Source organism: Sturnira hondurensis, unplaced genomic scaffold, assembly GCF_014824575.4.
Source record: "Sturnira hondurensis isolate 20B ecotype Veracruz unplaced genomic scaffold, ASM1482457v3 Scaffold0022566, whole genome shotgun sequence".
Classification (NCBI taxonomy): domain Eukaryota; kingdom Metazoa; phylum Chordata; class Mammalia; order Chiroptera; family Phyllostomidae; genus Sturnira; species Sturnira hondurensis.
This window is the reverse complement of record NW_028095197.1, coordinates 12,144,379-12,156,771: the sequence shown is the minus strand read 5'-3', so window position 1 is coordinate 12,156,771 and position 12,393 is coordinate 12,144,379. Positions and strand designations below refer to the sequence as shown.

General features: G+C 41.9%; 1 protein-coding gene and 1 pseudogene across 1 annotated transcript in view; both read right to left on the bottom strand.

Moving 5' to 3' along the window:
• The window catches only part of PLPPR1 (phospholipid phosphatase related 1), a 227,014-nt gene that overhangs the window by 134,682 nt on the left and 79,939 nt on the right, over positions 1 to 12,393 (bottom strand). The gene's annotated exons all lie outside the window — the stretch shown is intronic.
• LOC118979855 (RNA-binding protein 7-like) lies at positions 7,837 to 8,619 on the bottom strand (annotated as a pseudogene).

The window sequence follows — 12,393 nt, the reverse complement described above, 5'->3', positions numbered from 1 at the left end:
CATGGGGTGGGTGTTCGAAGGAGAAAAAGTCATCCATTGGCACCCCCAGCAATTGCCATCTCAGAGGGCTGATGGGGAGAGACAATCTGGCCAGTAAGTCTTAAGAAAGTGGGCTTCCAGTTATTTACCAGTGAAAACTTTTATAATTGTTTATTCCTAAGATATTTTAAAATAGAAACAGACTCACAGATACAGAAAACAGACCGACAGCTGTCACAGACGAGGGCGCTTCCGGGGGCTGGGTGGAAAAAGTGAAGGGATTAAGCAAAAAAAAAAAAAACAAACCCTCTTAGGCGGAAACAGTATGGTGATTATCAGAGGGAAAGAGGTGGGGCGAGGTAAAGTGGGAATCAATGGAGATGGAAGGAGACTTGACTTGGGGTGGTGAACACACAATGCAGTGTACCGATGATGTACCATCGACCTGTACACCTGAAACCTATATACTTTTATTAACCAATGTCACCCCAATAGACTAAATAAATAAAAAATTTAAACATCATACAAGTGATCATGAATTTTGAATTCAGCATGAGAAGGGAAATTCTCATTAATCTACCACCTCCGTGTTACCCACGGTGCTGGACTCAGCACCTAATTTCACTTAATCTTTATAACAATTCTAGTAGCTCAGAGCCTGCACTGCAGAATCAGACAAGCTCGCGTTTCAGTCCCGGCCCTGCCTCTCACTGGCATGTGGCATCGGTAGGGTTCGTTGCCCTCTGTGTCTTGACTTCCTCATGTGTACAATGGGGGTCATTATACCCACCTGCAGCTCGGTGGTGAGGACTAAAATAATGTTTGTAAAGCCTTTTGCCCAGTACCCACCATACAGTAGACACTCAAATCCATGATTTCTTTCAACACATATATATTAAGCACTTCTTTGTGCCAGGTTTTGTTCTTGTCTTTGGAGATACAGTGATTATATAAAACAGACAGGAGCCCTGCCCTGTGGAGTTTAATATTCAGAAATATAATTATGATCATTAACAACCCAGTGAGATCCGAGGTAGATATTACTGGTCTCAGTTTACATCCAAGGAAACCGAGGCACAAGAATTCACTTCTCCAACTCACCTTGGTGGCAGGAACCCACCTGTTACGCTGGCATAGACAAGTGACAGAGCTGTCCTAGTTACTGCATGTGCATAACTTGATCATGCTTATGCATGCGGAGTGGCAATGAGTGTCCACCAACACAGCCTCGTTTCCCCCATCTGTGTGCTGCCCAGATGGGCAGCCTGGTGCCGCAGAAGAGCTCAGGATCTACAGTCGGAGGATCTGGATCTAAATCACGACGGCTTGGCCTCCTGTATCCTGTGTGAGCAACGTGATCTATGGAACCTGTCTGTCCATGCACACGGAGGGGATAACCGTGCACTCACAGGGCTCCTGGGGGCATCGAATGAAGCCCGGCTGTTCAGAACATCTGTAAATCCTACTATGTTATGTAAAGGAATGTTGTAATACAACCACCTCCAAGGCACTTTTCTCTCCAGACATGACACATACTAAATGTGTACCGCTGCTTTTTAGAGCACGTTCTTGTTCAGTACACTCAGCACAGTCACGGACAACGTGCAGGCTACAGCTCACACAAGGGCGCCACACCAGGGAGACAAACAAAAGCTAAAACACAACCTGTTCTCTGCTCACCAAGCTGTGCACCCAAACACAGGACCACCTCCACCCAGAGGCACTGGCTGGCACGTTCTTCTAATCTGACCAAAGGCAGAGTCTAGGCTAGCAGGGCACCTGCATATACTTCATGCTCTTCTTTCATCTTTATCCGTGTACTTCAGTCCAACTAATCCTAATGTTTTTACCCCACCAACTTCCATTCTTCTGGCCTGTGGTGCCCTTCTCTCTTCCCCATCCTTCTCAGCTGGCGGCCCTGCCAACAGCTTGTTCAAACCAACGTGGCCACGCTCCTCCCTGCCAGTTGCTTCTTTTCTTGCTTGTATGCACAGGGTACTTCCCCAGCCCAAGGCACAGAACATCCAGATCTGCCACCTAGTCTGCCAAAGGACGTCACTGCTCGTTCAGACTGCCCTTAAAGAAACAGGTGCTGTGAGAAGACCGTCTAGATTGCAGGTCAGAAGAGCCAGACACTGCCGCTGAGAAAGCAGGTGACCACAGTGAAGTCCTACCCAGGCAGTTATGGTTTATATAATAACCACACAACATATCTTCACGCATCAATGTATAGGAAGTGCTTCAAAGCCAGCAGAACAGAGTAAATGCAATGCACAAAGACAGACAGACACCAAGTGGACCAAAAACTGAATAGGGAGGAAGAGATCTCTGAGTGAAAGATTCAGCACAACAGGCTAGAGAGATCGGAAGCTTCAATACAGTGACAAAGACAACTTAACGTCAGAGGAGTAGAGAACACTGTCATGCAAACCATGTGCTGAATGGCATGGAATAAGATCAACGAAAGAGAACCCAGAAGTCTATTTTTGTGCCCCAATTTTAATGGATCCAGTAAAAGACGTCTCTGATTTGATGAACATGCCTTTACTTATTCTCTCAATTCTAACGCTGACAGCGTCAGCTGTCCCCAGGAACATTTTTTTGTTTCCTCAGGGCATTCTGGGCACCTCGCAACATGCAAGCAGCATCCCAGGTTTTAAAGGGAGGTGGGTGGTGATAAATGGTAATGGAGAAACAGATAGGATAATTATTCCCCCACTAATCCTGACTCACCTGCTGCCAAGGGCTGTGAAGGGAAATGGAGGGAAGGAGAAGAGGAGGAGGAGGTAAGGAGTGAAAAAAACTCTTAAGTAATTTACACCCACTCGGAGGTGAAGAAGCAGAATTACAGCTGATGAAAAAAATAACAGAAACCTTCCTAAATCCCAGTAACCTTCATCGCAGCTCTTGCTGCATAGTTTGGCATTTTATCTGTAGAGTTCTGTAATAGCAACCCTGGTTGTGTCTAGGGACAAAAATGGCCAACTCCCCTGGTGCCTCTCTCCTCACGGAGGACTGAGGGGCACCTGGCACACAGTGGCAGGAGGGGAACCCTGGCAAATGGAAGGCGAAGATGACTGCACCAGAAGGAAATGGCAAACAGGGATCTTCCAAGGGTGTGAGTGGACAACTTTTGTCAAGATAGGACTACTGTCCTCACACTAGGACCCGCAGTCTTTAAGCCAGAGGTGACTCAGAGAAAGAGGGACACGTCTTTCTAATCTGATGACCTACATGACTCAGGAACACAGCCAACAGAACATAAACTCCAGATCAGCAGATCTTAGGGAGTGATAGGGAGAGCAATCCTGGAGGCTCCATTTAAGTGGATGATAATGCTTCCTTGTTCTCCGGGGAACGGGTGAAAGTGAGAGAGAAAGAGACATACTCTGGGGAAGCTGGGGGGCGGAGGGGGAGTGCTGTGTCATTCAGCCTGATAAGAATAGAGAAAAGGAGATCCTTCAGAGTTTGAAATCACGGTAAATAAGTGCAGGTGCTTTGATACAATGCAAAGCACTTTGCCCTGGGAATCAGAACTGGGATCTCAGCCAAGTTCCCCAAATACTCAAATTACCTAGTTCGGGCTGGGTATTCCCAAGTGGGGACTGATGAGGCCCTTGTCTGGGTGGCCTATCAATCCACATTTGCTTCTTTCACTTTAGGAAATGTGGACAGAAGAAGGGGCATCAATTAATCCTCAAAATTAGAATCGCGGCCATGTGGGAAGCATCAGGGGATTTCTCCAGTCCTTTGAAAGTCTTCTGTAATCTGAGCTCACAAAGAGTTGCAGTGACATGTTCGCTAGCCAAGGGCTGATGGAGCCTTAGACCAGCTGACTCTAATTAGTAAGTACAACTGGTGAAATCATTCTTTTTCCTCAGCCTACTCGTCTACAAAATGAGATGAGCCATAAACTCGACCTCTTCAGAGGTCTTATGTTACCTTGTACGCCATACATACCCAGCCTCACTTCTCACTCTTTGCTCGCAGACACCCTCCAGTGAATCCTGGAAATTCATCATTCCTCTGCTTGTCCCCTCCACAAACACAATGCCCACTTCCCACCAACTCCCCTTTGCCTTTGGTCTTCTCTTGAACTAGAACTTGGGTCCCTCATCCCTTCCTAATTCTCTTAGTGGTTTACCATATTCTCCATAGTTATTCTCAGATGCTCTGATAAACTGCCATCCTTTGCAATTTTCCTTTTCTCACAGACTGTAACGTATCACTTAGCACTTGATGAGTTTGACGCTGTCTTCAAATTATTTTCTATGGCTTAGGCGTTATCTCTTTAACAGTATCACAAATTTCTTAATTTGTAAACTTCAACATTCTTTATGGTATGTAAATGGTCAATAACGCTTAATACACAGAGATACAATCTATTTGGTGTTGAGGACAAGAAGAAACTATTAGTAGACTCCAACCTCATTTTTCAAACAGTAGAGCAAAAATCTTGCATATTTTCTAGAAAGCCGAACCTAAACTTGAGTTCAGTTACGTTGTTTACAATCTGTGATTCCCCAGGCGACTCTTGAATATGAGTAGTCCAAGTATTTGAATGTTTTCAGTGTGGCAGTTCTATGTTTCCTATGCACCATCTCACCTAACTCTCATAGCCACCCAGTAAGGTAAATGGTATTATTAGCCCAATTTTGTAGATGGAGAAAATGAGGCACAGCAAGGTTAACCAGCTTGCCTAGGCTCATAGTAGTAAAGATTAGATGTGGAACTTGAACCCTGGTTGTCCAACTGCAGGGCCTGGGTTTATAACTACCATGTTCTACTACTATATGGCTTCAGTATGATTTTACTTCGGTGTAGCTCCTTCACTCCCTATAGGGATAAACTCAGGAAAAAGAGGCATACAATAGAGTTGTCCTTCTTTGACCATAACACTTTGATATTCTTTAAGCTGAAAACAGAAATTTACTTCTGATTTACTGTTCACTCTATGCTTGGTGCTACCATAAGCACTTATATATGTTATATCATTTAATTCTTATAATTGCCTAAAACTAGTCATGTAAACATCATATACCAGAGATGTGAATATTATTTCTTTTTTACAAATAAAATAATTGGAACTTAATTTATCCAAAATTTTTAGAGGCTGATGCTGGAATTCAAATTCAGTTCCCTTTGATACTGGAGGCCACATTCAACCTGTGTGCTATCTTTTCTCAGATTATGGACTATTATAGTCTTTATATGATTTAATTACAGCAAATGTTCTTTTACAATGGATATAAAGTCATAGGGAAATAAATCTATTCTATTCAGAAGTTGAACACTATACTTATTGAAAGGAAAATGGTATTTAAAAGTGTAAGGTAATTTCAAAAGCGTGTGGTATATATAAGGAGACAGTTTCATGTGCAGAAAGGGGGTTGAAGCGGATCAAGCAGTACTGGTGGGGAAAAGTCAAAAATAGGAAAAGAAAATTTCTGTCATTCCAAAGACTGTTACTCAAGCTTCTCTTTCTATATAACACAGTTTCCTAATCGGAACCTGATCTCCAAGGAATTTATATTATAGCTAAACATTAGTTCAGTTGTATAGTTTTGTAGGATGATTGAACCTATCTGGTGGCCAAACCCTGACATGAGATAACACAAACCATAATCCTTGGTTAATCATTTAAGACATAAGAAAGGTCAAGAGACTGAGGGAAAAAGAAAGAGCAAAAAAAAGCCCAGTTGAGTGCTAAAATTTCACAGTGCACTCCTTCGGGACCAGGTCCTGCTCACTTCCAGGGATTCAGTGTGGTGTCGACCTCAATCTCTTCCTAAGCCTTCCAGGAGTTAGTTCTCTGTGTACTACTCCCTGGGTTTTTGAACTATCTCTGCTTTAAAAGCCACAAGAATGTCATACAATACTACTAGCCAAATAGTCTAGAAGTAATATAGTTATGGAAAGCCACCAAATATTCTCTTATAAAACCTCCTAGGCAAAGTTTCACAAATCAATAGCCAACAAGGACAAAGCACTTCCTGTAAGCCAGGTACTTTCTGAGAACTTTGCCTTAGTCATTATCATCCTGTCAACAACCCTATGATGTAGGTACTATTGTCACCATTTTAAAGATGGGAACGCCAAGACAAAGTGAGGTTAAGTAACATATCCCAGGTCACACAGCTAGCAAGTGGCAGAGACAAAATCTGAGCCCCCGTCACCTGAGGACAGAGTCTAATTTCTTTCAAAGTTCTTCACTACCTGTTTTTCTAAGCACTCAGTTCCCCTTTTACAAAATCAGGTCAAAAGGTATGCCTTTCTCAGACTTTCAGGACTCCATAGAAAGTGAGCTATGAACAAGAAAATCAGTGGTGGCACGTCTGTCAGGTCCACGAGCAGACACTGTGTCTGAATGAGAGCACTCGCAGAGATAGTCCAGGGGCTTCCTACCGTCATCCTGGCTCCCCGTAGCCCTTTCTGCCCCTACCTCCCTAACAGAGCTTCTGAGTCCGGCTCCTCTTCAGGTGGTCCCTTTGTACCTAGGGTCCCAAACATGGATAATACTCTGGGGCCAAGGAATGTGGGCTTGCCTTAGGAATTAGAGGCTTAGTTCAGGAAACCTACGTTCACTATTTTGCAACAAAAATACTGCTTTATTTATTTAGCCTTCCTGCACTTAGTGGCTTTTTTAATATATAGTAAAAAGTAATATAGTACAAATGCTGTAGTTATTTAAAAGAATCCAACTATTTAGAGAAATAAATTTTCAAAAATAAGTTCCACGATGAAAGTGAAACATCTTGATATATAAAAGTTTTGTTAAACAACATTTGAAAATTTTAAATCAGGAGGTGTTTAAGACTAAGCTCTTTCAAATGTCCAAACAAAACAGCCATGTACAATCCCCATAATAAAATGTGTCCTTGTACACATGTCCCGGGCACTTTGAAAATAGAAAATTTGTAAAGTTTGAGTAATAGAGACAGCACTTAGAGGGTTTGTGAACCTTTTCCCAAACAAGTATACTTTCAGTAAACCAATTTGCCATTTTATCTGACTGTGCATTTGCATTTTTGATCTTCCCGAAAAGGGGAATTTACACCAATACTGCATTTTTAATATAAAAAATACATTTGCAGATATTTAACCTCCTGAGTGACCTCAGTTATTCAGTAAAACATGATTTAATGAGGAAATCCTAAACTTCTAGAATGAAATAGCACATGTAGGTTTACACTTGAATGCCCAGTTAGGGTAAAACTCAAAGAGCATTTCACAGGACTTACACTTATGTTCTCTATGAAGTTAAACAATATGATTTATCCCCAAACTTGACCCATAAACTTTCTCAAATCAAATGTTAGTAAAATGAGTCCCTGAAATTACATTTTCTCTTCTATTAACAAAATACTATTGCATTTTAGACTATCAACTTGAGTGTTTTTATTACATACATAATATGTGACTCACTAATAAGCAGGGCCTTGCAATGCAATACTCGGAGACAACAGATAATTAAAATATTTGCTTTATAAGACAACCAATCTATATAATACATCCTTTCCTCAATTGTCTTAAATGATTGCAATTGGGGCACTTTCTCTTGCATAAAACCCTTTTCATGAAAGCCTCAGGTGAAAGGTTATTAATGTAATCACTGGGACCACCAGTCTTCTCATTTCTGTACTAGACTGTAGCTATAGATTTTAAAAATTGTATAAAGAAATATAGCAACTTGTAAAACTGCCCTGTACAGCTTTAACAAAACGTTCCCAGACCAACTTAGTCAAGAGGGCCTAGGATGACCCTAGGGAAACAATGTCCTTTAAACACTTGTTAGTTTCGAGATGACTGTCATTTTCCAGCTCTTCTACCACCTCTTCTGCTATCACAGCCATGGCTTCAGCCATCGTGATTCCTGTCTTCACAGGAGAAATCATCTGTTTCCTCTGTAACGATGGCCAGACCCGTCATCAGTGCGACGCTGCTCACGCTGCCAGGTCTACCTGCTGCACCGGGACGAGAAGCCTGTCTGACTTGACGCAGTGAGGATGGTGTGTATATCTTGACACCCCTGGGAGCTTGAAGACTAGTTAAAAGGATGATTATGTGTCTGAACTGATGAGGAAAATCCTCATGGACCAAGATGTGGAGAAACAGGTAGAACCAAGTTTCCCACCATATCATGTCTGTTTGAAAACACGGTTTGCTGATGCTGGTCTCTGGCAATTAACTGGAGAAGAGAAAGATCTCTGAATTATCTGTGATGAGGGAGCTGTGTTATCCACCATCCTTTTGTACCTGCCAGGAGATTGGGAGGGAGGGCTTGCACGTCCAACATGATGCTGGGAAGAGGACAAACTAACGTCCTGTGAGGCAGGGCTACTCCCTGATCTAAACTGAATTTTGATGGGCCTTCTACAAAAGTTCGATCCTATCAAGTAGATTCATCGCATTCACAAATGCAAACTGCTTTGGTCTGCTATCCTTACCTTTTGGAATTCTCACTTGTATTACCGGCCCAGCCTGGTGGAGAAGCTCAGAAAGGAGCTCCTCTGTCACTTTAGTTTCTCAGTTGCCCACAAAGAGAGTACCTGCCTTAGTGTTAATGTGACAAAAATTTCTCCTTAAAGAAGCATTAATGGAGGGATTCAAGGGATCAAGCAATTTCACACACACACACATTCCAGAACGAGTTTAAAAGGCATTTTAATAGTTTTTTTTAACACCATTAATGTCAGGTTAAATCATGTGTTTATCATCAGTGCACACAGTTGCCCTCATCCATAATAAGAAGGGAAATATATTTACCCTTGAAATTATTTCTAATGTCAATGTATTTATTGATACATTAAATCTGTGATATGTAACCTGTTATCTACATTTCACAAGTGAGTATATGTGAACTGTTATCTACATTTCACATATGAGTGAAGGGAGGATCTTGCAAGTTTAATAACCTACACACGGTTTCACGTACAAAAAGCAGCTGAGCTCGCATTGAACGTCAGACTGTCTAAATCAAGACCCATACTCTTTCAAGGACCTCTTGACTCTGTTCAGTCTGCCAGCTGGTCCTGCCCTGATCCGCATCCTCTGTGTCATCCCCTTCTCCACGTTGAACATCTGAACACACACACACATGCTGCTAACTTAGCTGAGCACGGTGACAGAGAATGAGGTGGATAGGTGCCCAGCAGTGATTTTGTAGTATTTATATTTTCAGGCCTATTCTGCTCTTTCTTTGTTAGTTGCTCTATTCTCAGTAATTGGTTGGGAATCAATGAGAATCAAATCAAGCTGATAAAGTTCTCAATAACTGTCTCAAAAAAATGAGGGAAAGAGGTTCTTAGCAATATATAATGCATGATAGTTACCCTTTATGAAGTCCCAGGCCTCTTACCTAATTTGGTTTCTATAGTATTTCTCTGAGGTTGGTATATTATTAATAACCCCTTTATAGAAGGGCAAACCGTGGTCTAAGGACACAGTAACGTGCCTGGTATTGCACCTCTGATGAGGAGCCATTGCTGGATCGCACTGGCTCTGCCTGACCTAAAAGCCCCATCTGCTCAATGCCGCCCTGGATACTTGTCTCAAAAAGGAAGCCCTCACCATGGAAACATGGGCACAGCGGAATACCAAAGGGAAAGTAATGGGTGTAGAATAATTTCAGCCTTTCTTTTTTGCTTCTTTTCCCTTAGCTTTATGAGGTACAGTTGACAACAAACACCAAACATATTTGAAATGTAAATCTGGTGACTTTTGACATACATATATATGTGTTAAACTAGCACCATGCATATATATCTGTTAAAATCAAGATCAGGAATATATCTCTTACCCCGTAAGTTTCCTCATTGCCTTCATAATCTAGCTCTCTACCCCTCCCATCCACAGGCAACCACATGGTATGTTAGCTCGCATTTCCTAGAGTTTTATATAAATGGAAACATACAGTATGCACCCTTTTCTGTCTGCCTGTTTTGCATTCAGTATAATTATCTTAGATTTATCCATGTTGTATATATTAACATTTGTTCCTTTTTATTGGTAAGTAGTAATCTAGCCTATGGGTATATCACCATTTGCTTATCCATTCATGTGTAGATATATCGGTTGTTTCAGTTTTGGACTATTATCAACCAAGCTGCTATGAGTATTTGTGTACAAGCCTTTGTGTGGATGTATGCTTTCATTTCTCTTGGGTAAATAACTAGGAATAGAACGGTGGGGTCACATGGTAGATACATGTTTAACTTAAACTTCCAAAGTGTTTTCTAAAGTGGCCGGACCATTTTACACTCCCACCAGCAGTGAAGGAGAGTTCCAGCTGCTCCACAGCTCTGCTAACATGTGGGACAGTTGGTCTTTTTAATTGTCAACAAGGATTCCTTGGGCCCCTACAATGTGCTCTTCACTCTGCAAGAGGGCGTGGGGACACTAAAGAATTAGAGGACAAAGGACTACCTATGGAGCTCAAAGTCCACCTGGGGGACAATAAAATAGTTAGAGCACCTTTAGTACAGCTGTATATCTATGTCAATGACAAATTATCATAAGGGGTAAGAAGGATAAATATGATCAGATATCTACATATGATAAAAGTAACTTAAAAGGGAAATAAAAAAAGAACATAGCATTATTAAGTATAGTTGATCAGGTTTAGCTTCTGGAAACAGATAATAAATTTTGCACCAACCTCAAGAGAACAACAGGATTTGTATTGTTAGAAGAAAAAGATGGTGCTTCAGAATCCTCTGTTGACTAGGCTACCTTGGATTGGCTAGTGACGCTCTCTGCTCCTAACAGGGGTTATAACATGAGTGACCCATGAAACAGAGTACTGCGAAGTCATCTCCTCCCAAAGTTTCATCAGAGCAGCATGTCAACCTTGCAGATTACAAAGAAATGAAGAATCACCTACATATTTTGAGAGATAGTACCAGTTGACTTGGGCACATCAACAGAACAAATGCCACCCTTCTGTCACGTTAAACTTGCCCTCTACTGAGTGCCAAACATACCACTCAATTGCTGCTTTGAAGGGGGTATGTGTTTACTATGCCTTCGAAGCTGCCCCTGGAAACTCAGCTTGGCATTCAGGCAACTGTCTCTCACAGATCGACTCAAACGATACAAAGATGTGGCAAGAGTAGATAAGATCATTATTACATCTCAAAGGAAAATGATTTCTATTTACTTTAAGAGAAAGCATTCATTCATTTAGGAAAACACTTCTCTGAATTAAAAAAAAAAAGCAATAGGATAGGTTGGGAAGAATCATGATGCCAGTGAATTTTCTTCCTTGAAATTTCACTCTAATTAAAATGTTCTGGGGATTGTTCCATGGAAGCCACAGCCCCCTTGGTTCTTTGATACCAAAGGGCCCAGTTTTAATTTAAATGTATGTCCAGACACAGCACCCAGATTCTCCAAGAAACCTCCCAATACCCCACAGTATTCATTCGCTTCTAGACCCCCAACCCTCTCCCCCAGCTACCCATTGTAGACATTCTGTCCACCTAACCCCACAGTCTCTACATCACATCTGCTGTGCTTTCATTCTTCCTCCTCTCCCGCCCTCCTTCTCACTGACACTCTTGACACAACACTCCAACTATCCACTTGCTCTCACTCTACTCAACACCCCCATTCCCCATGGACGCCCTACTGTCCCGTGAGCACGAGGCATTACCGGGCACATTACACTTATGGTTACCCTTCTTGCCCTTCCTGGTATGACCACACCCAGGCTGTCAGATCTCAAAGGCCTCACTGAGAAGATGTCCTGCTTAGTGTCTTCAAAGCCTTGGGACTGAGCTATAGGTAGAGTTGTTGAAGATTTCTAATGGAGAAGGACTTTCAGACTGTTTGGTCGCAGCATGGAACACTAGTTAGGGTTGTGGAAATGCACAGATATACATCCATTTAGTGTATAGAGAAACCATTCATGACAAAGTCTTTGAAGGACTTCAGGGACATCCATTCCTTGGCATAAGCCCAGATGAATCTACCAAAATGAAACTAAATTTGAGTCTAAGGGAACGAACGATATTATGAAGCCCCTATAACATTTCATAGCATGTTTGTCTCAACAAAGCCATTTATATACTCAGGGTCACTACCTGCAATCCTGGAAGCAGGTACGGAAGGATAGGGATGCAGCCTCTGCAGACAGACCCACAAGTCAGTGGTCTCTGACAGTAACCTGTGCTGACTAGGCACTAGAAGGAAGACGGATTAGGAATTGATGGAGCTGGGAAGTCATATCAAAAAGGCAATGACTCCCATTCAGAGTTCACCCTGGGTCAGGTTTTGAACAGGTCATTTTCTTCACAGGGATACCAACTGTCTCACAATAAATTTAATTAAATGGACTAGCGATTCTGATAAGCTACAGAGATTGTTAAACAAGATTGAAAACCACAGTGAATGGTAAATATGACTCTACAAATA